The sequence below is a fragment of the Aulonocara stuartgranti genome (assembly GCF_965226115.1).
Source record: "Aulonocara stuartgranti genome assembly, chromosome: 9".
NCBI lineage: Eukaryota > Metazoa > Chordata > Actinopteri > Cichliformes > Cichlidae > Aulonocara > Aulonocara stuartgranti.
Window position 1 is genome coordinate 20,266,813 of NC_138960.1, and position 27,494 is coordinate 20,294,306.

At 39.6% G+C, this 27,494-nt stretch overlaps 1 protein-coding gene across 2 annotated transcripts in view; it reads right to left on the reverse strand.

The window, feature by feature from the left end:
* cdh19 (cadherin 19, type 2) overlaps nt 1-24,569 on the reverse strand; it is an 87,113-nt gene extending 62,544 nt beyond the window's left edge. Inside the window, exons 1-2 of one of the 2 annotated variants that reach the window (XM_082547648.1) lie at nt 24,537-24,569; nt 23,929-23,997 (exon numbers count right to left, since the gene is read on the reverse strand). The gene's annotated coding sequence lies outside the window, so the exon portion shown is untranslated. Of the gene's footprint in view, nt 1-23,928; nt 23,998-24,536 lie in introns of those variants that run through there. The other variant, XM_082547649.1, reaches the window with a different exon arrangement.
* Between the last annotated feature and the right edge of the window lie 2,925 nt (nt 24,570-27,494).

Consider the following 27,494-nt stretch of genomic DNA (forward strand, 5'->3'; position numbering starts at 1 on the left):
AGTTAGGGTTATAATCTGTACTTCCACATGTACACAAAGCAACACAATTATGGGCTATATTGATAAACCGCTGACATATTTAAGAATTCTTTGCTTGAAACTAAAGTCTCATTTTCTTGGAGTTCTCAGATTAAGCCCCGTGTGAGGATAACTGATGTTAGATGTACAGGCGTACTAGAAATGTAACTGTATGACTCATTTATTAGTGAATTATTAGTTTTGAATGATAATAGCCTATTTTCAAAGCATGACAGACTCAATGTCTCTTTTCTCTGATGCCTAACTCTCTGAAGGAAAGGTCTTAGGACATCACAAGCAATTTGCAATGTTTTCTCGTGGGCTACAGCTCTATTTACAGGTTGTCAGGAACAATAGAGCTTAATTAAAAAGAACACAGTTATCAGCCTCATTAAGGCGGTGAATTTAGGCAAGTCAACTCAGGCATCTCATTTAATTAACTAGCCTTTACAAAGCTGCTAAGCGATGCCAAAAAAAGCGAATATCGCTGTTTTTTGGCTTTCTTTACAAAAAAGACAAAACACATACAGACAAAATCACCTGCAATAATGGTTATCTTTGTTATCTCAAGCTTGTACATCTTTATCTGTACTGGACTTTCACATTTTGCCAAAAAATATAGGTAAAGTAAATAAATCTATGTGTAATAACAGGGTCAGAGTCTACAATCACACTAGTTACTTTAGGCTGTGGTTTAGAAGCGATGCACTTTTAGAAGAAAACGTAGAACAGGTGCTTCAGGTCTCAAAAATTTGCTAATCTGGCTCTGACTTTGAAGCCAGTTAGGAGCAAAGTAACAGAAATTTTAAAAAAAAGTATTTAGCTTTAACATTTGTTTTATTTAATAACTGGCAATATTATATTTTATTCTGATGTATCTGACATTGATGGTGGCAATAAATGTTCTTCTGACTTTACTGATCTATCGCTGACTGAAATTACATGCATTTGCCATTAAATGTAGAGGCGTGCTTACTCAAGAATGAATGTTACCATTTTAATACTGTCACAATGGCAATATTTGCAGACCACTATTTAACAAGTGCAATATTTATCATGATCATGTTAGTCTAGTGTGAGGTCGTCCAATATTTATTGAGACCTTTGACATAAAATATGAAATGACTTACACAACCACGTGGTAATGCGACAGTGTTAATTGTTCTGTGATTAATCCATTGTTAGGTGATTGCTAGGCAACATGATGATGTTAGAATATATCATGCATCATTAAAGTTTTGTGGCCATGAATTAGATCTATATGACATATATTATTGCTGTAAAAAGTATGATAGGTGCATCATTCCAGTCTGTTTAGCTTAATTAATTAAAATATCATCATATATCATGCAGAATTCTTTTTTTAGTAAATAAATTACGAGTAACTGTCAGGAAATTAAAATCATTCATCAATGCTTTTATAAAGTGCTATAGGTGCTGACGGATACAGCTGCAAATGGGTCATTTTAACTCGTTTGTGGGCGGTTGCTAGGCAACATGATGTTGTCATAATATCTAATATAAGCAAGGAGGTTAAGATGTACCAGTTCGCCAGTCTTGGTCATGTAAGAGAAGTTAGATTAGATTAGATTAGATTAGATTAGATTAGATTAGATGAAACTTTATTAATCCCTCGGGTGGGTTCCTCCGGAAAATTCAGTTTCCAGTAGCAAAGCACCGAAAGAAGTTGCATGTTACAGATACATTCACAAACAATATATCTTCTGGATTATAGTAAGATGTTTGTTGTTTTCGACTTAGTTTCTAACATGTTTTAAATGCTGTAAAAAAGAATTCCCTACATATTTTTTTATGAAAGGTAACTTTATGGTGGCAGTATCAGAAAAAACAAAAGTCATCACATGACATGTATAAAAGAACTTCCCAGTATCTACTACTGACTTTCTGTCATACTGGTAGCATTCCTTAAAAGACATAGCAGCTCAACTTGTTAACCTTGACTTGATCTGTCAATAAAATGTAAAAACACCTTCCCCTCTGATGCACATAACCTTTCAACAGGCTGTGCTAGTGCGTGACATTTCATTTAGCATCTTCTCACTGTATTAGTTGTGGTCCATGCCCTCATCTTACCCCAGTAAAGTTAATTCCTCTAACACATTACGTATACTGGATAATTCTATTGATTAAAGGGTGTTTTCAAACCTGGTTGCGCTCACTTCTTCCCTTCTGAATTAATCAATGCACTCACCTCAGTAGGACACTGAGGTGACAGTGGTAACACAACCCAGTCAATTGCCCCCCCACCCCCCACTCGTTGACCAACACTCACCTCATTGAACCTGCCACAAGCCTTAGGTGTAAAGAGAGAAAAGATGTGAAGATTGAAACAAAGGAGCAAGACTGGGAGTGCACTGCACACAGGCCGTTTTAATTACACATCCCCAAATGATAATCCTCAGCTCCCAGAACTCAATGAGCTTTTTGTTCTCAGCTATCAGTTTTGTTTCTGTCTAACCTTGAGTCACTGTAATTATACATTAAGTTTCCTATGAAGGCCCAGCGGCGTAGTGTTGCTGCTAAAATGTGGGTCATGGGTGTTTTGTGTTCCTTTCTTTAATCTAAAATATATTTAAGGGAGACAGGGGCCAGACAGGAAACAGCTCTACATCACCCAGTGGGATGCCTGTCTGCTATAGCCACAGGGTCCGGTTGGGTGATTTATACTACAATACCAATGGCTGTGATGGTAATATACTACAGGTAATTGAAAAGAAAATTGAATTAGGTCAACAGAAGCAGTGACAGTCACTGGATGTCACACAAAGGCTTTACAACTACAACATAATTCTGCCGCACTTGCTCCATTAAGTATCTGCTGCCAATTCTAATATCAGGTGACTAGATAATTGTCGCTATATTTCATTTAGACTTAACACACCCTGAAACTGTAGCTCAACCCACTGTGATACACATACAATAGCACTGATAAGGTATGTTACAAGTTGTCTACTTGTATAATGTGAGATAAGACCTTATCTCTCAAGTCTCTCTCCGCTGCTGTGCGGAGGATACCAGCGCATGGCATGAACTGTCACAATGTACTGACATCAGGGCCAGAGAGCAGCGAGTCTTGGCCCATGTTGAATCAGACTTCACTGCCTCTGGTGCCCCACCCCCACTACCCCCATGTACCATCCTATCACAATGAAAAAGGAGTAAAGAAACTGGTTCAAATCCAGTTTGTTTAAAAACTACTGTATACAGGTTCAGGGGTACCTTTACCAGAGCCTCTCTTTAAAATGAAGTTGATGTTTTTTGTAACTCAGAATAACTAAAGTGATGATAAGGAATTACCAATAGTAATAAAAATAGTAAAACAGAGACACACAATTAGTGCTGGTTTTTGGAAAAACAAGCCACATAATATTGCATTATAGTACTCAGATTACTTTTTTGTTGTAACAAATAAAGTACAAACACCTTATTAAGTAAGTCTTGTTACGGTTATTGTCATAATTTATAATAATAATTATTACTATTATAATGATATATATATACATATATATATAAAAAAAAAAAAACACCCAGCACGCCCCTGCGGGCGGTTTATCCTTCAAGCTCGGGTCCTCTACCAGAGGCCTGGGAGCTTGAGGGTCCTGCGCAGTATCTTAGCTGTTCCCAGGACTGCGCTCTTCTGGACAGAGATCTCCGATGTTGTTCCCGGGATCTGCTGGAGTCACTCGCCTAGCTTGGGAGTCACCGCACCTAGTGCTCCGATTACCACGGGGACCACCGTTACCTTCACCCTCCACATCCTCTCGAGCTCTTGTCTGAGCCCTTGGTATTTCTCCAGCTTCTCGTGTTCCTTCTTCCTGATATTCCTGTCATTCGGAACCGCTACATCGATCACTACGGCCGTCTTCTTCTGTTTGTCTACCACCACTATGTCCGGTTGGTTAGCCACCACCATTTTGTCCGTCTGTATCTGGAAGTCCCACAGGATCTTAGCTCGGTCATTCTCCACCACCCTTGGGGGCATCTCCCATTTTGACCTCGGGACTTCCAGGTTATACTCGGCACAGATGTTCCTGTACACTATGCCGGCCACTTGGTTATGGCGTTCCATGTATGCCTTGCCTGCTAGCATCTTGCACCCTGCTGTTATGTGCTGGATTGTCTCTGGGGCATCTTTACACAGCCTGCACCTGGGGTCTTGCCTGGTGTGATAGACCCCAGCCTCTATGGATCTTGTGCTCAGAGCTTGTTCTTGTGCTGCCATGATTAGTGCCTCTGTGCTGTCTTTCAGTCCAGCTTTGTCCAGCCACTGGTAGGATTTCTGGATATCAGCCACCTCCTCTATCTGCCGGTGGTACATACCGTGCAGGGGCCTGTCCTTCCATGATGGTTCCTCGTCTCCATCCTCTTTCTTGGGTTTCTGCTGCCTGAGGTATTCACTGAGCACTCGGTCAGTTGGGGCCATCCTCCCAATGTATTCTTGGATGTTCGTTGTCTCATCCTGGACTGTGGTGCTGACACTCACCAGTCCCCGGCCCCCTTCCTTCCGCTTAGCGTACAGCCTCAGGGTGCTGGATTTGGGGTGAAACCCTCCATGCATGGTAAGGAGCTTTCTTGTCTTTATGTCAGTGGCTTCTATCTCCTCCTTTGGCCAGCCTATTACCCCAGCAGGGTACCTGATCACGGGCAGGGCGTACGTGTTGATGGCCCGGATCTTGTTCTTACCATTCAGCTGACTCCTCAGGACTTGCCTGACCCTCTGCAGGTACTTGGTGGTTGCAGCTTTTCTAGCGGCCTCTTCATGGTTCCCATTCGCCTGTGGGATCCCCAGGTACTTGTAACTGTCCTCTATGTCTGCAATGTTGCCTTCTGGTAGTTCAATCCCCTCAGTTCTGACTACCTTCCCTCTCTTTGTTACCATCCGACTACACTTCTCCAGTCCGAACGACATTCCAATGTCATTGCTGTATAGCCTGGTAGTGTGGATCAGTGAATCGATGTCTCGTTCACTCTTGGCATACAGCTTGATGTCATCCATGTACAGGAGGTGGCTGACAACTGCTCCGTTCCGTAGTCGGTATCCGTAGCCAGTCTTGTTAATGATCTCACTGAGGGGGTTCAGGCCTATGCAGAACAGCAGTGGGGACAGAGCATCTCCTTGGTAGATCCCGCACTTGATGGTGACTTGTGCTATGGGCTTGGAGTTGGCCTCTAGTGTTGTACGCCACATCCCCATTGAGTTCCTGATGAAGGCTCTTAGGGTCCCATTGATCTTGTACAGTTCTAGGCATTCCAGTATCCAGCTGTGGGGCATTGAGTCATAGGCCTTCTTGTAATCAATCCAGGCAGTGCACAGGTTGGTCAGTCTGGTCTTGCAGTCTCGGCTGATTGTTCTGTCTACCAGTAGCTGGTGTTTTGCGCCTCTGGTATTCTTGCCAATTCCTTTCTGTGTCCCGCTCATGTATTGACCCATGTGCCTGTTCATCTTAGCCGATATGATGCCTGACAGGAGCTTCCATGTAGTACTGAGGCAGGTTATTGGTCGGTAGTTGGAGGGGACCGGTCCCTTCTTGGGGTCCTTGGGGATCAGGACCGTCCGACCTTCGGTTAGCCATTCCGGGTGTCTCTCGTTAACTAGCAGCTGGTTCATTTGTGCTGCCAGACGCTCGTGGAGTGCAGTCAGCTTCTTCAGCCAGTAGGCGTGAACCATGTCGGGCCCTGGTGCTGTCCAACTCTTCATACTGGAGACCCTTTCTTGGATATCTGCCACTGTGATGGTTACTGGACCCTGTTCAGGGAGGTCGCTGTGGTCAGCCCTCAGATCCTCTCCACTGATGAGATATATATATATATATATATATATATATATATATATATATAAAAAATAATATAAATATAAAATTCATTTTGTTATAAAAAGAATAGAAAATGCATGATGCAAGTTATTGACGTATTCAAATTATCTTGAATTTGATGAATAATATAATATTCTTATCTTCTGTTCATTTTCAGCAATGCAGAAGGTTAAGGCACCCTTCTAGTTTGCAGTCCATTTCTATTTAGTTTTATTTATATAATGTCAATTCACAGCATCAGTTGCCTCAAGGCACTTATACACCATATTAGAGAGAAGATGAGCCCATCAGGCACTTGGTGACCATGAGAAGGAAGAACACCCTTTTAACAGGAAGAAACCTGTTAAAAGGGGCAGTCGTCCTTGTTAACTCGTCAAGGACAAAACACATTAGTCTGAGAAGATTAACAGCACCTGGTGGCATATAAATGAATCAGGAGTGAAAAGAGGTGAGTGGAGAAGAAATATTCCATGCATCATGGGAAGCACCCAGCAGCCTCGGTCTGCTAAGGTTCCAGGGTCGCTTGTTCCAGCCTGAACGAAAAGCTTTATCATAAAGCTGATTTTTAAACCTAATCTTAGAACTAGAGAGGGTTTCTGTCTCCTGAATCCAAACTGGGACTCTAATTCTAATCTAATTTGCATGCTGAAGGACATATGCTGATCGGAAATAACTCCAACATTCCTCACGCAGTTACTGGAGCCCATCCAGAGTAAATATCTTGTTAGACACATGTTACTGAGATTTATAAGACAAAGTAATACAAAATACAATAGCTTCAGTTTTGTCTGATTTTCCAAGTAATAAATTACAGGCCTTCATATCTCAATTAGTCAGTTAGTTATATGTAGTTCAGGTAACTAACCTGAGTCATCTGGTCTCACCAGAAGCAAATTTACCCACAGTGTACATTAATGCAATGCTTTTAATCATACAAATACAGCACTTTAACTATCACGCACGCTCATGTGCTGAGGACAGTTTTGGGGGTTCAGTAACTTCAACCTGAACCGCAGCCAAGATGCACATGATTTATGGGAAGGATACATGCTGCTAGACAAGTATTAAATCAAAGATGTTAAATGGAAGAATGAGCTATGACGGGGGTTAAAGTGAGATTTGGTCGTTGAGGAACCCAAAGAACAGGTGTAGCAGTGGAGTGTGGGGGAAAAAAATACTTAGACATATGTCACATAATAATTTGTTTTATGAGCACCAGTACATTTTTCATTATGCGCAGACTGGAATCAACTGACCTGTGCCACTACTCCACTCTTCATTGATCTCTGTATATTAAACAATACAAGATGTAAGCAGCTGTTTAACAACCTATATTCTGGATATTTTCTCTTTGGATTTCTAGCCACTGGACACTATAAAGCTCCAGTGGCTTTATAGAAAAAGGATCAGCTTTATATAACACAATATGCATAATTCATGTCTGCTACCACTGATGTAATTGATACTTGATTAACCTTAGAATGAACACCAAAGAGTGCATCAGTGCGTAACTGTGAACTTTGCAACAGTCCTACAAGCTAACTTCTTTAGCCTGCACAAAACTGCCAAGCATTTTTATGGGGTTGGGGTTGTAAGGTTTGATTTTACACTTTTCTTTTGTTAAATTTTCACTTTCTGAACAGTCCTTAGCTTTAAAAATAATCTGTTATTTGTTTACGCTCGCTCCTCTTCTGTAGCTAGTTATATGCAAAGTACAGCAAATGCAACTTCATAGTCTGCACAATTAAGGCATCACAGGCATAAGGGGAAAAGGGAGATGTGCTGAAGGTGTAAGATGGCCATGAGATATCATTATTTTCTTATTACTGAGCAAATATCGACCATGCCGGGACTGAAACCAAAACAAGGCTGCAGTAGAAAAAAAAGAACAAAAAATGAAAATGACTTATTAATTGGTCCACATTAACCCCTGGCTACTACTGACTCTTAAGCACTTCTAACTGCCCATTTAAAAGTTGTATTTTGTTTTTTTCAAATTCACTTGAACAGGTTTTCTTAAATTCATCTAATGGAGACGGCAGTCAGGAGTATGAAACAAGGGTATTGTGCTTGGGAAAAACATAACACAGCTGACAGGTTTCTTATTTTACTTACATTGGTGTCAAAGCTTGTTTTACACACTTTGCTTAAATCCTCTGGTGAGAAAAAGCTATGAAAATTTGCACTTTTTGCTTTTATGGAGTTTGAATTACTGGAGTAGCTCTACAGCTTGGATGGCACAGCGTTGCAGGAATGCAAAAGTTTATTTTCCTGTACCTTAACAATAACATTTTGTATTTTGAATTGAATCACATTACTATAACACAACCCCGCGACAGCCTATCTAGATAAATTTAGCTTCCACGATTTCAAGACGCTTCAGTAGACATTTCTTCTGTCTGAAATAAAAGCAAAATGTGGCTTTATTGGAGTACACACCTGCTACTCAGTTCGTGTACATCATAATAGTCTTGTGAGAATATTGAAAGAACTCAGCCAAAATGAGAACATTACCTTTATGCAGCAAAATGCCGGATTATTACAGCGGTTTTTAGCTCCATCAAATAAAAGTCCACAGCTGCCACAGTAGAAGGGAAATGAAAATATAATATGCATTGCTTTCATTCACCCAATTATTTCCTCACATGTGGAAGGTGGTAATATGAAATGTTCCTGTAACAGCTGGGTCACAGTCTTTTTGCTGCATGTTGAATATATTCATGATCTGACCACAAGATGCTAATCTCTCCCTCTGTGATGTCTTATATCCTCTCTGTCTTGCATTGAGCAGTGGTGAGGCTGATCACTGTGGACACTTTTGTCTGAAGGGAAACAGGAGAGGAGACAGGAGTGACACAACCGTGGCCTCCTGCTGAGAAAAGAGAGGAGGCAAAGCACGAGGAAAGGACAGCAAGTAGATAAATAGACTACCGTATTTCCCGGACTACAAAGCGCACCTAAATATTAGCCGCACAAGCTAAAATCAGGGGAAAATCCTGTTTTGTACATACATTAGCCGCACCTGACCAAAAGCCTCAGGTGTTTCAATGTTGACTTATCATATGTAAGAGAATATGCACAAAGGGAATTGTCAGGAAAGAGATGGCTGTTTGGAGACATCACTTTTATTAATATTTTGAAAAACAAGTTATGGGTACATATTTGCACATGTAGTACATAACAGTAGCCTACAGCACACCAGAAAAATAGATTCGGCCTACCTTTTAGGCTCAGGTGCAGTGACACAGCTTTAACAAGAAGAAAAGTCAGTCATTCACCACCATCTTTCTCTTCTTCCTGCGCACTAAAACCACCAAAGTCCTCTTCTCCAGTGTCGGATACAAACAGGCTCAGGATGGCTTCGTCATCCACTCTTCTTCTCTCCTTCGTTGTCACTTTCAAAACCAAAGAAATCCTCATTGTCAGTGTCAGAGTCGAACACCCTCAGAAGGGCCGTGGCGGTGTCCTCCTCTCCATCATGCAGCAGTCCAGCCCTTCAAAATCCGTTGGTGATCGTGGATGTTTTCACACTTTTCCACGCTGTCAGAATCCACCGGTGGAGTTGGGCATAACTTGCAAGTTTATCGCCGCTCATCATCCACGCCTCCCGCTGAATGCGTAGCACTACTTTGAAGTTTGTTTTTCGCGCTACTTCGTACGGCACTACGTTGCCTGGCGGACGGACATGTGACTAACATACCACTCTTGAACCCCGATCCTTCCGCCAGGCAACGTAGTGCCGTACAACAGCGGAACACACAAAACAAATCGTCTTACGATATGACAAAAATCACGGACAATCCATAGAAAAGCCGCACCTGACTAAAAGCCGCAGGGTTCAAAGCTTGTGCAAAAAGTAGCGGCTTATAGCCCGACATTTACGGTAATCTAATTTGTTACTTCAGTCAAATGTATCCCAAATCCTCCTCCGTGGTTCTCTGTCCCAACCATTGGTGGATGATGCTAAAGTGTTTGGGCAGGAAGGGACACAACTGGGAGAGAGTTCGCCCAGAGGAAGTTCAACACTGTCCCACGGTCCTCTCTGACACATCGCACGGTTCTTTATTATGCATTTCAAACCTTTGCCCATCCCCATGCTGCAATGAAATGCATATACTTATGCAAATCAAAGACTTCTGAATAACCTAGGAAATTACTGTAATAATATATTGATAGTAATATATCGCCAATGGAAATTGAAATGGAGAGATGTTGTCTCATTGGACCAGAAACCAAAAGTACAGATCAATTTAAAATGGCAAATGACTGTGTTCCCTAAGCCCATTTCTAAGAAGCGAGTAATAGATCTCTGATCATAGGCTATTACAGCCTGGTCAGGCTGAAGCTGGGCTGCCTGTGGAATACAGAGAGCTCTCCTTGACTTTTACATCAGAAAGATGCCTCAGAGAAAGTCCTCTGAGCCGTTGGCACCATAGATCTCTAGGGCCACACCACAGGAGGAGTACAGTCAAGTCTTTGGTTTCATCTTTCTCTCTGGTCTTTATTAACCGCGCCAGGATTCTAAGTCAGAGAGTTCTGCTGAGCTCACTGATGCTAATCACACGTTGCTGTTTCATATAGTAGGAGCGAAAATATTACACGTTAAAAGCAAGCTGCAGCTGTTTGAGAAGCTAATGCCGGGTCAAGATTTCTTGTTTTAGCCGAGATTTGTTCATTGTTCAGTGTTACACTGAGGTTGATTTGCCTCTGCCTTTGTGCTTTTAAGACAACTGAAAATCTGTTAAACAGTATTTTTGTTGACCCAAATCTATTTCAAGGGGGAAAAAGCAAAACAAATCATCTACTATTATTACACGAATAACAGGGGCTTGATTCCTTGAGATAAACAGCTGTATTAATTTTCCACTAGAGCAATGCACAGATGACGAAAAAACATTAAGGATTTATGTTTGCTTCATGTCTTAATTTGAAGGATGTTGTAGCCTCATCGCTCGACACAGATTTTTTTTTTTCATCAGCTGTTATTTTTCTCGTTATAATTTATTCTCTTGCTCTTTGTCACATTTTTGCTCTTTATCACCAACATACTTTTCCAATTAATCAGGATTAAAACAAAGGGTTTTTTTTTCATATAAATAAATAGAAAACTAATTTGTTTCATACATGGCCATGAAGAGACAGACACACGTCTTCTCCACATACAAGAGCCAGTTATTTAAAAAATAAGCAGCATTTTAAGCTATTCATTCATTTGCTGCCAATTACAAATATCACTTCTCTTTCTTTGGGATGCGACTAGTTGGACAGAAAGTCAGTTAAATAGAAGGCTGGCAGCAGTTTAGAAGGCTGGCCTCACAAGTCCAAGTCTTCACTGAGGTGTTTTTTTTACTCTTACTTTTGAAAATGTTGAGTTTATTTTGAACAAAAAATGTTCTCGTGCTACAAAGTCTAACAAGAACATCTAAGCGACACCAAAGAGGTGTGTTGAACCAACACTGGCGAAACATCCAAGGTTTCAGAGCATTAGTCATCAACTAAACTGTTACCCAAAGGTTTTGAAAATCCATTATATTTAGTATTATATATATATATATATATATATATATTAGCTCTGCGTCAGACTGGCAACATGTCCATGGTGTACGCCACCTCTCGCACCGTGGCAGCAGGGATAGGCTCCAGCTCCTCCATATTTCTTAATTTGATAAGCAGAAGAGAATGGATGGATTTTTTTAAAGCTGTGATTTGAAATCATAGCAATTAGACGGATTATTGATAAAAATACACAACTGTCATACCATTTTAAACTTAAAAGAATAGGCTAAATATATATTTCAGGGATGTTTTACAGACATAAAAGAGAAACTAGACCCCAGGAGAGACCACCACCCATAACAACAACAGCAGGGTAAATGTCACTCTTCTACATCCTTGACATGCAAGCTTTCAGCAGCAACTCCATTTGAAACAAGATGCATGAGGATCGTCTTCAGGAACACCAAACTGTTTTAATTACGCTGACATCTCATCATGTTCAGCAGCGATGAAAACTCCATGTGTGAGATGAAGATTCACACGAGCCGATGCAAATGAAGACCTTTTTGATCTGACAGTCAAAATTGATCGGTGGGTCCTTAGATCACTATTACATCAGTGGGAGATGAGAGAAAGGAAATTTGAATTTCAAATTTCCATCTTATTACATTGTCTGTGTTGCAGGTATACAGCCGTTCTCAAAGTGGACTTATAGCGACTGCGAAGTATACTTTCGCTAAATTGCTATTTTGAAAGTCTCACTGGAGAAACCTGAGAGAATATCACTGTGCAATAAAGACTGCTCAGCTCGACTCTCTCTCAGTACCCTTGGTAGCTATATTCCTGCCTGCACAACACTCCCCAGGTCAGCCTCAAAGATTTGGGCCTTGAGGGCTGGAATATTTTGCATTAAAATGTCTTATTCGCAGTGTTTCTAGGTTCAAGAGAATGCATAAACATAAAAAAACTGTGTTTATATACCATCGCCTTTAGTGCGTTCTTATTGATCAAAGTTGACAGCTACACATGTTGGATAAAGAGAAACATCATGATGATGTATTTTTGTTGCATTATTTATCATTGCTGGCCTGGTAGGGCGACAGTCCCTGAGGTAATACGTCTCTTGATACATTATATCAGACAAATCTCTGGCTCACTCTGGAGAGTTTTTGCCTCAGAGTTTTATAATGCATTCACTTGCTGTTATGTAACATTTATGTTTTAGGTCGGGGCAATCTGTGTATGTGGGTGTGGGTGTGTGCTTGTGTGTGTGTTTGTTTCAGTTTCATACTGAAAAATCCCAGCAGAATAATATCTACTGCTAATTTCATGTTTTATTTATTATCAAATTGCAGCTGTCTGGGAAGGACTTATACAGTGTTTGGCTAATAGGAGTTTTCAGCATTCAGTTATTGTGGAGTTTCAGTGCTTCGTGGACTCAATGAAAAGATCTATGGGCACAATTGTGTGCCATTGTTACTTTAGACAACCTTGATTATACAGTATATGAAATGAATAAAGGTCCATTAAAAACCACTGGATACGTTTTCAATAAAAATCTCATTATGTTTTAAATTATGTAATGTGTACAGCTACCACTTTCTGGCAATACTAACCAAATCCAGGGTCAGTTAAAGGTCTGCTCTTATGACACCACTTTTAAGGTGGAAGCAACTGCGTTATAGAAAGAATCACAGCAGAGACTGAGATCGCCCCATCAAAAGAGCAGAAACACTCGATGAAACTTAGAAACCTTCTAGAGCTCCGGTCAAATAATCGAAAATGTAGCTTTTGCGTCTTTCGAATGACAAATGACTTTGTGAGAAACATTGTTACATTTATAATCTGCCAACTCCCCCATGAAACGCCTTATTCATTGTCAGGGAGCAAGCAGAAGGACAAAAGTGTAGAGAGTCATTTTTTGATTCTAGGTCAATGAAAAGTTGAAACAACATCAGTAAAATACAAAAAAGTGCAGAAAAGTAATTACTTATTAGGGCTCACCTAAAAATGTACTCTAGTTAAATTTATTTGGCGGGGACCATGTACAAGAAAAAATAAAAATTTAACACTAGAACTGCCAGGAGGGGTCTTTTTGACCATGGGGACAGAATTTTCCTCCTGGCTCTCGCAGTGTTAATCACCTGAGACAAAAGATGCATTGAAACTGATTTAGCTACTTGCTAATTTCCATCCACAGTCCCTTGACAGCAAAAATAACAATTGGCAACACACACAAAAATCATCAATAAACAATTTATACTAAAAGAAATGAGGCCAACTAAACTAAAACACAGCTAAGGTTAAATTAAAATAAAAATATCTTATCATTAACTTCAATGAGGACGATCTGTATTTACTTATTTGCCTGCATTCCTGGGTGCTTGGGTTGCGTGTCTCTTCTTTACATCTCTTCCACTTTCCCACACAATGGTCCAATCAATTTCGTGCACATCTTCTGCAAGCCAATCATGCTCCGCCCTGTTGCCCCGGGTGCTTTCAATCTCAGTGCTCTTTGTCATTCTGCCTGTCAGACTCTCATTTGTGCAACCCGCCTCTGTGCCATCTCCACCTTATCCTTGAGAGAAAGAAATCCTCGTCCAAGTCTCTGTCACAACAAGTGTCTAGACTCCTGGGGGTCCTGTCCTACTTCCTACCAATGTGGTGTCTGCTTTAGTGTGTAGCTTCATTGGAGTGTAATAACCAAATATCTGTTTACTCAAACTCTGTATTTGATCTGTCTTTATTGAACTGACTTCACACACAACATATTGAAATGGGCCAACAGAAAAGGTTAATCATTGTGGGGAAAAAAACCCACTAATGTAATAGAAGAAACTAAAAATCACTAGTCAGGTCTTATATGATCGTTTTTCCTAAAACAGCATTCATCAGTGAGTTTCCTATTGCCATTACTTTAATTATCCATCCACATCTGACTTGTATATGAAAGCCCTCTTACCCCACTAACCAATACTTTGGAGGTCAACGGAAACACAAAAGGTAAGTATGATTAGCAAGTGAAAGAAACTTTAGACAGATTCTCTATGCAGGTTCTCAGTCATCCAGGTTATAGTAATCTAAGGAGCTTGGAAAGAAAAGCGGCTGGACTTCTTTAAGTTGCTTGAAGATGTTTCACCTCTCAACTGAGAAGCTTCTTCAGTTCTAAAAATGGTGGAGAGTCCCAGGTATTTAAGCCCTAGTGGGCGTGTCCCTCAAGAGGGTCTTTGCCCACTGTGGATCATGTGCCTCATGAGCCAAGACGGGAGAGGGTGTGGGTCACTATTAGCAAAGGATTCGAGTGAAACTATTGTGAGACCTTAACTCATCCTATCATGTGACTTATTGAGATCAGCTGATGCAAAATGTAAATGGGAGTTAAGGTGCCTGGGAAGGGATCTCAAAACTGGATTGTTGGTGGCAGACAGATTACGTCCTAAGCCACCCACTCTGTTCAAAGATTCAAAATGTGAACGCTGGCATCCTTAAAAGAGTGACCTTTACACATTAGATGCAGATGTAGTTTTGGGATCCACCTTTGGTGGATATAAAGTGCCTTGAGGCAACTTTTGTTGTGATTTGGCACTATATAAATAAAACTGAATTGTACTGAATTGAATTTTGAGATCCCTTCCCAGGTGCTGTAAAAAAAGTTATCTATTGCTAGTATCTATTTATCTATTTGCATTTATTGCCAAACTGTTGTTTATATTTGTTGCTAGACCAACACTTGAAGTCCTGACTGTTTCATGTATACAGTATGTATAAAGTTTATTAGGCTGGAACAAAATTATGCAGACATCAGGGCATTATATCAAAATGTCAAATGCAAAATAAAATTTCATTCTGTTTTTCTTGCAATACAGCTTTGATAGCAGAGACAAAGCAGGTGGTAGAAAAGTCGAGGGAGAACAAAGGACTGTACAACAAAGCTCCCCTGGAGGCCTCCAAACAGGGACATTGAAATTACATACTATGTTCACTGTAAGGCTATATTTGTATTTTTTAGCCATTACAAGCAAAATTTCTGCCACCTCTGTTGTGCTGGATTGGTGGGGGAAAAGAAACCATGGGTATCTCAAAACTGACCAGATGAAACTGAATAATAATGAATAAAAATGTCTTTGTCCATGTGTCATAATTCAAAAAGCCCTAGATAATATGCAGAAACTACATGCAGTTAGTAAGATTGGGGGCAGAAAAAAATCTATAATATCACTTAAATCCCTCCTATAGCAACTAGACAGTTGATTTGTTTAATCAATTATAAGGTACTAGATTGGATTAACATGAAATTATTAACATGCCTCTTTCTTGTAAACAACTTAATGGGTTTATTCACATAATCAGACAGAGGACAATAATGAGATTATTGCATGTAAACACAGCTATAGCGCTAATGACATGCTCAGCCCCACTTGTCTGATCTGGCTCTGATTACCTGCTGTGGATCCATGTGAAGATGGAGTATTTGATTTTACTCAAGTGACTGAAAGATTCAATGCAGGGAGTTTGGCTTGGAGCAAGAGAGAGAGAGATGGAGAACTCAAAGTGATTTTAGCACTTGGAGATGTTTGAAGTGTGTTAAACACTTCCGAACAGTTTTAGGGATTGTTGTAAAAACTAGGAGATTGCTGCCAAAGCACCTACTGTGCGAACAGCTCCCATAGGATACGACGACTGTTTGGGCGTTAGACTTGTTTTGTTTTGATATAGAGGCATGAAATATCAACTAAAGCAAAACAAAGGATCTATATATAAAGAGCTATATATAAATTATATATATATATATATATATATATATATATAAAAACACTTTTCACTTTCTTACTTTTATGGGCCACTATAAATGTTCGAGATCTGTGATAGGCCTACTTCTAAATCGAACCAAAGCCAATATAAGACTAAAGCATTCTAAATTTTTCAATTTAAATCAGTCTTTTTTATTACTGCATGTACTTTTGAGTCCAGTTCCTACACTTTTTAATAGTGATGAAAAGACTTAATAAACAGAGATTTCCGAAGCCTTACAGGTAACAGAAAGGACAGAAGCAATGGTTAAAGCTAGCAACAGTCTTTTCAACCTACAGTAAATATTGAGACTCGAGTTCAAGGATCGCCTTTATTATCACTACATACTGACAGAATTATACAAGTGAAGTTCAGTCATAGCACACATAAATAAGTAAATGAAAACGAGAAATGAAAAGTAGAGTCAAATGAAATGAATGAATAAATACGAAACTACACTTTCTACAGTCAAAATATAAGGACGGATATACTCAAAGCCTTAACAAGGTAGCAGAGTCCTTGAGTAGTGGTAAGAGCTGTGCAGTGATAGGATAAACTAAAAAGAGAAACACCCATTGTAACAGACTGATTGCTGTACAAAACTGGCAGATACAGTGTGATGAATAATACAGTATATTTATTTATTTATTTACTTAAGGTGGTAAGAAGGTGGCGGGACAAGAGTGATAAACTTGGAACAAATGTCAACCCGTCATGTGCTTGTGATTTGCATAACAACATATTTGCATGTTTGCATCTTCCATAACACAGTGAGGTATTTCCATTTCATCTGCATCTGAGTAATACATTTTTCATTTTGCCCTTTTCATATCGATTGAAAAATGATGGCTTAATTATGATAATTTCATTTTTGCCTTACAGTTTCCCCCTCTCCGGAGAATTGTAATTAATCCATTACAAACAACACCTGTTATACGATATGATGATCAAGACACCTCAGAGGTAAACATTACAATGGTGACGATAGCAGCACAGTGCATCAATGCGTGTGACTTGTATTCTTCAAAGGAGCGATTAAGCTTTCCTGATTGATTTCCCCCGATGAATCATAATAGCAGTGGTGGGTAAACGCCACTGCAGCCTGGAAGCCACATCAAGAAGCGTGCATTTTTTATTCTTGAGAAAAAGATTAGATTTCTTTTATATGTTTTTTTTTTTTATTCTCAACAGCACCAAAGCAGTACTTTGACATATTGGGAAAACGTTTTCTCATACCTGGTATATGATGCTAAAGCCAGCAGCTGGTAAAAACAACCATGTTTAAAGCTCAGTGAGTAACATTATCACTTCTAGCCAAAATGTGAAGAACAAAATCGCCTGTAAAACACTAAAGAGCTGTTTTTACACTTCTCTCCTTGCTCATTTTTGTAGGTGCTAGATTTGTTTTTATTACTTTCATTTCATGGAAACAAAAAAGTTGCTTTAATCTACTCATCTAACTACTGCCAAGGAAGGGAAAACGATGGCCTAATGCAATAAGAAATCTCCACTTATGTTCCAATAATAAGCAGCTACGTGGGAATATTGTGATGTTATCTCTTTGACAACCTTTCTGCTGATTATGGAGACACTTGCTGTGCTAAAAACAGTTTCAACAATGCCTGTCTAAACTTCTACATTTGATTGAGTTTTATATGCAGGCGACAATGTGAATCCCAAGCCATAAATGCATCCTGATCCTCAGGAAATCATCCCGGATTACTGTCAAAGTCACATTTTCTACCATTTGCAATTCATTTTCAATGGATCGGCTCAGTGCGAAGTCAGATTGACACCTCACATTATGGCACAGGACAAATTTCTCTTTCTTCTTTCACGTATAAGAAGACAAAAGTGAATGTTCACCTTGGATTTGAAGCTAAATATAAAATGAAGATATCTGTAGGACATTTGACAAGTTAAGAGAATGTCTTTGCAAAATGTTGTTTTCAGTGCACTGTCATGTTTAAAACTGTTTCTATCAGTTACACCTGCAGAATAGTCTCTCAGTATTTTATAGGCATATCGAAAATACAAGCAGCTTGCTGGTCACAAATTTCCCACCATACTTTATATTAAGGCCTTACAAATAATCCCACAGGATGACATGCTCCTATTTAGCCAGCCTTTTCAAACAGCTGCTGCCTTATTGTCCTGACATTTCCAGGGAATTAGTTATTATTCGGACGTGTTTATTGAGACCTATTGTCTGATCTTGTAATATTAAACTCCATTTCTACTCTCTCTGGGACCAACATTATTCTGCTTTACTATTTTGCCTTGAATCAAGTGGAAGAAAAAATACGAGTAGTAAAAAATTAACCTCTTTCAATGAGAAGACATCTAATACCAAAAATGTAAGCGAGAGAAAAAAATGAATTTGATATCTATCTAAACCATTAAATAAAAAAATGTGCATTGCGCTCCATTGGGACAGCCAATCTTTCAAAGTATCAGAGATCCCAGATGTGACTCAAATACTAAGTCAAGTACATTAGTGTACAGCAAAGAACAGAAATTGCAAATTAGTGCTGTGCAGTACTGATACTTTTGACCTATAAAGGCAGCTTATTTGAGGGATAGGAACGTATCCTGATTAATGAGATAAGTCATTATCAATTTGCAAATTATGAAAACATTTTAACATTTTAACCAATAAAATCACTGTGATTTGTATTTTTCACAATAATTAGTTAACACAACAAAACACACATTTCAGCATTTTATGTATTTTGAAACTGTGTTTTGGGGACCTGGAATGTAAATGTGCCTGTCTCCAAAGCACTTCAATGTCTGCTGTTTAAACAACTCAAGAAGGTTCACAAATTTTTCATACTGCATGTTTGATAAGTTTTGTATTTCCTAAAAAATAACACTCAATTTAACACATTTCAGTTATACATAAAACAAACAAAGTATCGACCCTATCACGCTAGCACTGATCGGATACCAAAACCAGCCTTGCTATCGATATTATCTATATAAAACCACATTTTTCGTAACCTAGGGACCAGCTGGCAACTGCCTGAAAACAGCTATATATAATGTAGTTGATGAAGATAAGATAAGATAAGATAAGCTAAGATAAGCCTTTATTAGTCCCAAATTTTTGGTCACGGCACAAAGTACAAGAGCAGTAAAAAAATTAAGAGAAAAAAAAGAGAAAAACAATAGAATAGAATAACATAAATAGAATAACATACTATACAAAATAAGAATACAATATAAAATAGAATAAGTTCTGCACAGATAGAATAAAATAGAATACTTTGTTATATAGGGAAAATTGCACTTGGTAATACACACCAGGGAGACAGTTACATTTGTGTATGTGGTTGCTGCTAGTCACCCTGACACTGATTGTCATTTTGATTGTCACAACAGCCTTAAAACCAGTCAGTGACCTGGTCACTGGAAAAAAAAAAGTTGTTGCTTGCTGTCCCTAGGTAAAATTGGCCACAATGAAATATACGGTGCTGAATTGAAGCCTCCTTGCAACTGCTTTGTAGGTTGACTTGTCTGCAAACGCGCACCAACTAGTTGCAAAGCAGTGGTTAACCTGTGAAAGGTGTTACACAAAGCAGAAAGTGAGACTCTTTCCTTTGCCTTTTGATATATTCGTTGCAGCAGTGAGACACTGGGGGGGGGGAATAGTCTCCATTTTCCTTGTCTAGGCCAGAGACTGAGGCCTAAGCTGTTTTTAAAGGCTTGCTCTCTGGTGTAAAGTAGTTGTGATGTCATATTACTGTGACTCTGATACAAGAACTGTCTAATTCAGCAAATCCATGATCAATTTATTATACTAGACAGAAATATCTGATGGACAAAGTCCTGCTTCTTTCTTTGCAAAGTGAAAACAGGGCATGTCATTTAATCGTTTTCTCAGACAGTAAAAAGGGTGTAGATGGCAACAGTCTGCACTCATCAAGAAGCAAACGGCAAACCAGGTTATTGCAAGATTAAGGCACAGATGGTGCCAATGAGTTTTCAATTGTGGCTTAACCTACTGTTTCCATGGGGAAAACAACATCCTTCAAACAGCTTGTGGAACAGACTCAGAGTGTCACTTTCAGACTGCCAAAGACACTGTTCCTTTGAACTCTCAAAAATAGAAATTTCAAAGCAAACAAGGTGCAAATGGGTTAAGATAGTGGAGGACACAGTATCTTCTTAACAAGGTCCATCATGTGTGGGGAGAAACTTCCAGACTGTGTTCTCATTTAGAGTTGATTTACTGAAAACCAGAAGGGAGGCTTATTGTGCAACTGAGAAAGGTCAAGAGTAATTTTTGACTAATGTTTTTTATCTTTGGCTTGCTGTCTTTCTGATTAATTATGTTCAAGACCAACATACAGAGGCGAGGATGCTTGCTGTGGACTGTGCGTGGGTGTGTAAGGCAAAGCCAGCTTGGAAGGAAGGGGAGAGACATTTCAGGTCAAAAAATTTAATTAACCCTTTTTCGTTATGAGATATGACATATTGAGTTGTTGAAAACTCAAAAATGCAGCCAGTAGCTTTGGATTTCTCTAGTGGAATAGGTCAAAGATTGTTATGGTGGGACTGACTAATATATACTTTTAAAAAGTGTGCTAAAAATAGGCAACAGCTATACAGCTAGCATTGCTAAAGGGAAACAGCAAGGCAACCAATGTAAATTTATAGGAGTGTTCCATCTAAACATCTGAGTTGCCACACGGTGTTGAGTCCTGTTAAAGGATGCAGCTTAAAACAAAAGCATTTATTACAATGTGGAATATAATGGTTTGTTTTTTTTAAATAAATCACAGATGTTCTAATTGTTATGCTGGCCAAAAGTGTAAAGGGAAAACTATGTTATCAATAATTCTCATGACTGGTCTTAATGTTCAATGTTACAATGACATTGCAACGGTTGCAGATCCACCACGAGGCGCCCAGGAACCCAAACAAGCTGTCCTCAGTATGGAAAAACAGATTGCAGATTCTGATTGATATTTCCCTGGACTGCTGAGCTTGTCACCTTGTCAGAAAGACAGAAAGTAGTGAGAAAACACCATTGCCATCAGTTTCCTTTGATCCTAAAATATAACTTTAGTCAGACAAGGACTGATAGTTAAATCAAGATGTTTTTGTTTTTTTTACCTTTTCTTTTTGGACAGCTCTATTTATTGCCACGCTCTACATTACTCATATTACGTCAGAGAATTGCAGATGTTGTAAGTCACAGTTTTACCCTCACTGCTAATGAAGACCCGTGGATACAAAGACTTTCCCATTATTCCACATATTCTGAAATCCCTGCTCAGTTAACTGATTAAATGAAAAGAAGGTCATTCTCTAAAGCACAAGCATCAAGGCATTTAAGACTCCTGGAACCTCTCCAGAACCTCTGATATTATTTGTCACTGTCTTACAGGAGTGTGTACATGAACATAGTAGAAAGGAAGAAAAAGGTTCACTTTTCTGACATGAGGTTGAATTCGTATTTTGGGTCTGAAGAGGTTCAACAACCAGTCAGAGTTGCCTTGACAGTCACTTAGCATCTCCAAAGAGGCTGTGTGAGTAGATCTTAGCCTCTGGGCCTTTCTTTAGACCGCCGCCCTGACCTCTGGGGCTAACACCACTGTTCCTGATGTCTCAGTGTCATTTGAGAAAAGTATCTGCCATGACACCTTGATATCCAAAGTCCCCATTACTTCAGCACAAATCTTGTCCACCCCTGGCATCTTTCCATTCTGGAGATCTCTGCAACCCATTCTGACAAAGAGATAAGCTTTCTTACAAATACTTTAGGTGTAGGAGCTAGTCAAAGTCTTTTGCCTGCCTCTTTGACAACAATCTTTATTGGTGTTTTCACACATGAGCTGCAGCCCAAAACCTTTGTAGTTATTACCCAACGAAGTTAAAAGGACAACGGTGTTGAAATGAGTTAAATCACTGATTAAACATACTTTAACCTGCCTGCTCATACAAAGTGAGCATGAAGTCCAATTGGTGCGATATAGGAGAAGAGCACATGTAATAGTCTGGAGGTTTCACAGCTAGCTAGTGGAAGCCACGGATCCTCTAGAAGCAAGAAGGAACAAATGGGGACAGTGACCCGAACTGAATCTCCCCACTGCAGCTCCACACAGTAGAAGCAGGTTTTCCCATATTTTTTGAGTAATATTATTTGGAGCACTTTTAATGCATACAATACCAATCCAAACAAATATTTATTTATAGTATAAAATAATTGAAACGCCCAGTAAACACAACAGATAAAGATATGCACAATGAGATTCAGTTGATCTATCTGCTGTATTTTCTCTTATTATTACTCATCTAAAACTGAAAGTTCTTCTCTTTTATTGCGGTGGCTTAGTGACAAGCTAGTGGCATACAGTGTGATGAGGGATGTAGATGGCCAGAAGAGGGTAATTGCTCTGGTATCAGGGGGATGGCACCAAATTGGAATGAGTCTTGGAGGCTGGAGCCACGTTGATTGAGAACCAGCGGCGATGGTGAGAAGGGCCAGTCTTCCTCCGTGGGGGCACAGATAAGGAGGACATAGACAGAAAGACTGGGTAGACCTAGGCATCTATTAGAGGTGTGTTTCTGTGTGGGCTGCTAGCAGGGGTACACAACATTACAGTTTCCTCTGTAATGAGCGGAATGAGTGTAATATTCTAGCAATGAGTCTGGCTCCAGCGTGGGAGGCTTCTTCCACCTCACCTTGGGCCCTGCCATTGTTCCATCAAAGCCGATTGATCCTGCATCCACTGTGACACCCACAGGGGTCTCTTAGTGACAGGCATCATTATAATGAATATGCTGCACAGGCCAATATATTACTGTAGAAAGCATTTTGACAAAGGTAGATATCTAAGTGTGCTACAAGTCACAAAAAAGCAAAAGTTGGTCTACCACCGATTTCAACAAGCACCCAGTTGCACTGAAAACACTTGAAAATGTGGGTAATGTAAGCTGAAGGAACTTAATTACAGGAACACAGTTAATTAGATGTCACAGGGAGTGGTAACAACTATTAAGTCCCAGAGCAATACCTGTTTTTCTCACTATAGTAAAGAACTGTTATTTGACTCTTACACACTGTGAACAGAAAGGGAGTTTCTAACTAGTGTGCACCAGAGTGACAGCTGTGTAACTATCAAGGTATTTTTTCTCCAGATAAAGTTAAATAACAGGATGTTTTTTATGCTACCCCATTCTCCTTAAGACCCCAAGATAATTAAAGGAAAGTAGGGACTTGGGTGATCTTTGGATCCTGATGCACAGCCATGGAGTTTGCCATTCAAGCACCACTTGTGATATCTCCGGGCTTCCATTAGAGGACACCGGAGGTCATGACACTGCCCAGCTTGATCAAGGATTTCTCAGTCTTTTGTCTCCATAGCTTTTTATGTGTGTGTTTGTGTGTGCGCGCGCTCTGTTGCTGTCAACCATTTCAGCTATATTGTGTACTAGCCTGTGATGATCCAAAGTGAAAATTGGCAGTACAAGTTAGTATGATAATTAACATCCTCACATCCTCTGCATGTTTAATCACAGATTGTCATATACTGAAAATTCTGCATTTCTCCATCTCTACACAGCACACATAGGGATACGCAGATGTCAGTGTCTCTATGATGCATGGTAGCCAGCCTGTTTTCTTTATCAGTGCAGCGTACTGTACTCTTCGGCTCGCTTCCAGCAACATACCTCCCCTGACTCTCGGATAAAACATGGGGTCTGTCACACAGACTTGTGCTGAGGCCCGGCAGGGGAGCCCTAATGATTGCAATAAAAAACAAATGCAAATGATTACCTTGGGGTTCCCTCTTGTGTGGAATCTGTCGCTCAGCCTCTGGCTGTCAGGATGGATCACTGCCATTGTCTGTGGACATGGAGTGTTAGGAAAATAAACACCAACTGGGCCAACGCAGGCAGCAACAATGCAATAACAGTAATACTATTATCTGTTACACTGTCTGGTGACAACCTAAGACCATTTCTGTAAAAGACTGATGGGCCACAACAGAGCAGAATCATACCCTGCCAATCCTAGCAATCAAATGAGTTTGTGTTTAGTGCAATATCAAAAGTTGCACATGTTTTACACCCAAGCACACAGTCAGAAAATTATTTCAGTAATTTGTGTGAGTATACAATTCCATTTATCATTTATCATATTATTTGTTGAGTGAAGCCATGAATCAAAAATGTCTTACGAGCTGTTTTAAGCTTTCTGAAAATGCTTTTTTTCCTCAAAAAGAGATTCTTTCAGATTTGAAAAGAATGGTATTTCTACACAATGTGTTGCAAACTACATTACCTAAAAGCACCTTTCCATAGATATGAACGACTAAAGAATAAAAAAGCAATTGAGGGAACACTTGATCACAAACAGCTAAACTACAACAGTATCAGTCTCACCAGTTCAGAAGCAAAAACCACTGCAAATCCATTTCACCTGTCTTGGCGCAAATGGAAGTGACAACAGGTGCACTGGAGAGGCAGCGACACGACAAAGGGTTTTGCAGGTGCGTCACAGACGCTCTCTCCTCATCCCCTGCTTTTTGCTTCTGTCTTTGTCACTACTGGTAGCACGACACAGACCCTACAGCCCATTCAGGCTACACAGGTAGTCCAGTTGCCCCAGGATGCTACAGCCATACATGCAGCTGCATGAAGGTTTGTTGTGTCTCCCAGCATGGTCTCAAGAAGTGTGGAGGAGATATCAGGAGATGGGGCATTACAAGAGGAGAGCTACACAGTGCCATAGGAGAGTGTCAACCTATTCTGACATTTTGCATTTTTATGTCTGTCATTTGATAAACTTACAGAGATAGCAGACACTAACATCTGCATCAAACTGACCTGGCTTTGATAATAAGCTTCTCATGATGATAAGAGCTGGTTCTCCTCCTATAGCTGAGAAGCTGGTGGAAAACTCTGCAATGAAATGGAGTATTTCTACAATATTATGGTATTAATAATTAACCTTAACTGAATATGTCTTCATTTTAGCATTATCCTAAGAAATAGAAGCTATTTCTCACCTGAACATTCAGCTAATATTGTGAAAATCACCTATAATATATGTCAGATTTCTAGCATGCAGATGAAGTATCATTTTCAATAATCTTAATCTTAAACAAAAGAAGCTATATTGTTGTGAAGGTTTTTGACTAAATCTGATGTATTTCACAAACCCGCTAATGGCACATAAATCTGCGTTGTGTATTCATAAGTTATATAAAATATATTCAGTGTCTGACATTTTATGTATATGTATGCAAAAGTGTCTGCAGTTCAAATTTACTAGCACTGCTCTTCTGTCCACATAATAGATATTTTTCACATTTCATCCCCAGTTCAGGCTGAGAAAGAAACAAATGCATCCTTTTCCATCCAATTTGTCACCTTGAGAATCGTCAGCAGCTGTATTTTTTTTCTCACTGCAGGCAGAGAAAATGGAAATTAGTCCCATAGCTGTTGTTGAATGGCCAGAGTTCAATTTGAAAATGTTTTGGTTCTAGTAGGTCATACATAGAGTTGAGCTAACACGAAATAAGAAGCTCATATAAAAGGTTTTTATAAATTATTTTTGCCTGCTTTTTGGATTCAGAGGACAAGAGAAGTCAAACCAAACAAGAATACAGATGCACATAACAGTATATCACTCAGTTAAAAAAAAAAAAAAAAACTTCATGGCTTCTCTGAAATTACGCCTTAGGGGCTGGATGCACCATGTGAAATCTCCTTTGCTGGTCCTCGGTGAATAGAGCGAAGATGATGTTCGACTCAGGGGTAAAATCTGCCTCCAGCCTTCCATCAACAGGTGAACTGAGACTTGTTGTTGCAGCCATGTGAGATTAGTTCAGGGAAAGGTGACGACTTTCTCCGCAGACAGATGGATCATGCGTTGTCTCTGGTAAGCATTCCACAGCGTAAGTCTGGCTAATCCTCGAGGCAGGATGTATAGCTTTGGGTGCATTTGTCTAGAATAGATAGTTTTGCAGGGAGAAAACACCTATAATACCAAAAGAAGTTACACTGCGATTCCGTCTACAGCGACTCAAGGTCAACGGGAACCTCAACTGATGTTTTTACAAAACTATAAAATATAAAATAGTAAGATTGCAAGCTTAAAATAACATTACAGCAATGAAATAGAAACATACCTTAAGCCATATTGGCGCAGTTGGAAATTCCTGCTTTTCTATTTCAGCTATTTTACGGTGTGTTGTAGTTATTTAGTTGTTTGGATCCTCCGGGGCTCAAGGTGGCTATCGGTCAAAACAATCAAAACAACAATTTTCTGATTGATTTGTCATGCAGTTATATAAGAGGCTGATATAAAGTACACACCGCATCCTGGAATGGCTGAGAAAGAGATCATACTGGAAATAATGATGATTAAATTGTAGTAGAAGGAAAAACAATAACAAGGACATTTTATTTATTTATTTCAGTGGCGGGAGGATCTTGCTAATGGTGTCTGTATCATTAAGGGCTTTCAAATGACCAGAAAGATAGCGGAGCTACTTTTTAAAACATTACAAACTTCTTTTTTTGAGAGTGGCTCTATGAAAAGACACTTAACTTCGCATGCCTCCCTTTATATTTGGGGAATGTATTTATCATTATGAATTATAGTAAATGGGTACAATATCCACACTGCAGGAGCAGAGAATTACAATGGAACATAATGTCATTAGGGCTGTTCTCCGAGTTTTAGGTGGACTTAACTGTCGCCTGGAATGACTTTTCTAATGAACTAAATTTGAATAATGTATTCCTGGACAGATTTGGAACGCTGATGTGGTGATGATTAGGATATATGACTAAAGACCAGATGCGGCAAACCACCTCTGTGTGATGCATGACACATTCCCGTGATTAATGATGACTTGTGACGTTTGCGCTAGGTTACTCAAACAGCGACTCGTCGTCTCAAAGACAGCTCCTCTTACAGAGATAAACCGCGCTCAAGTATTCACTGAGAGCATGTGAGATGGGAATCTTAACCCTGCTCGTAGATTCTCTTTGGCACTGGGAGCTGGCAAAGACAAATTTAAAGCACATGACGCTCCAAATTTTTGCTTACAATTGTGTCGAAGCAGTTTGCTCATTCAATAAACATTATACATGCATATGCATAGAGTCTGATGTGATGTTGCGCAACACATGCAAGCCTTGAATCAAAAGAAATACGATGTGAAATTTACGAGGCCATAGTAAAAGAAAATCTGAATGCAATGTGATGCATTCCACCCCCTCCCCCCCAAAACCTTCACCTCTCTACAGGCCAGTCTGAAAATCATGAGACGTGTGAAAGCAGACAAAGCTGCAACTATGCTGAGTATCTGAGATGCTCCAACTGCTTAA